Here is a 1,687-nt window from a genome sequence, read left to right on the forward strand (position 1 = left end):
CCAATTTTATGTTTTCTTATTTTCTGAACAGCATTTTTTTTTATTTTATAAAATATATTTTGAGCCTCTTAGGAACTCCTGCCATCTTTCGTAATACAAGGAAACTATTAACAGTAAAAACAGCAGTACTGAAACAAAAATGCAATAACAGCACAGTAATACACAATTGTTTAAGGAACTAAGAAAACATACATATAACCTGACTAGTATTGACAGGCATGACTTGTTCTTCTTCAGCATATACATAGCTAATAGTGAAATATCTAATTACCTGTAGTTCAAGTTCAAACGACAGCGGAAGTCACGAGACGCTGATGAGTTTCTTGAACGATCAGGGAAGTCCGAGTGTGTTCGAGATGCCCTCTTTGTTAGTAGATAAGCCTGGCAGGGAAAGCCAGCGGGTATGAATGAAGAGAGAACAGTAATTACTTTGAGTTCAGTTTAATTTATGATTCTGTTAGTTTCGAGCTAGTGAGCTGTAAAGTGTGTGTTTTGCACTCGTCGAGAGCGAAATTATCGAGATTGTGAATCGCTGTGATTTCTAGCGTGTATTATAAAAGTTGTTAAGTTCAAAATGATGAGAAACATACTGATTGTGGAACTTCTGTGTGTTAAAAGTTTGTATCGAAGAAGAATAAACTGGTTTAATCAAGGAAGAACTTGTATCGCTGAAGATCCTCGGAAAGAATTTCTACTGGAAACAAACAAACAAACAAGCAGATGCATAACAATATATATATATTAGAACATGTACAGTTTTTCAATCACTAGTTTGGTCATTTTCAATTACAAACACACAAAAAAATTAACTTGGAATAGATAACTAGCAAAATAGACAAAGCACGTGTGAACGTGTTAAAATTAAAAGTGAAAAATGTGCTATCTTTAAACAACTCGTGAAAAATCGTGCACCATCTAAAGTTATGTATATCTGATGATAGGAACGGCCTTTCACTGTAGGCAAAGGAATCAGTAATGTGGTTTGTAGAATTTAAAAAAGATAGTCATTTCACTGTGATCATCTTTAGTGTATATCAGTAAAAGAAAAGCTAACTGCTTAACTTAAAGGAAGACTTCATCATAGGTTAGATCAACCTGATGAAAAGTCCCAAATTTCTGTTGAACTAGGCTCGTTTCAGAGTATCACCAGGTATAGAGCAAACAGTCACAATGTGGTATTATCAACTGTGAACTGATTTCCTCCATGACAAGTATTAGATAAATCAAACAGGAAACTTAGAGAATAATCTGATATTGAAAACCAGTTGACTTTTATTATGTGTAAGAAATAAACAGGATGTACAGGTAGCTAGATCAAACCAACTTAACTGTTTTTATGTACCATGTGTTTATGCCAAAATGGTATAGAGACTAAATGCAAAATTATACATTACTAAAGATGGCGAAAACATACTGTTACGACAGCGGAAGTCACCTAACGCTAGTAACACGCCATGAGATTCTAGAAAGATCATGTCTGTTCATGAAGCCTCGAGTTTTTTTTCAGACGCCCTCTATTTCGTATATATAAGACTGGCGAGAAATGACGGCAGAGATAAGAATAATTGCAGATTGAAGAGATAGAGACAGATAATCGAGTTAAGTCGTAAGTAAAGTGCGTGAATCGTTCACTGTTAATTATAGCGTGTATTTAAGTGAAAGTGACTGTCGAAATTAAGTGTATTGC

This window comes from Limulus polyphemus, unplaced genomic scaffold, assembly GCF_000517525.1.
Source record: "Limulus polyphemus unplaced genomic scaffold, Limulus_polyphemus-2.1.2 Scaffold4191, whole genome shotgun sequence".
In the NCBI taxonomy this organism is placed as follows: Eukaryota; Metazoa; Arthropoda; class Merostomata; order Xiphosura; family Limulidae; genus Limulus; species Limulus polyphemus.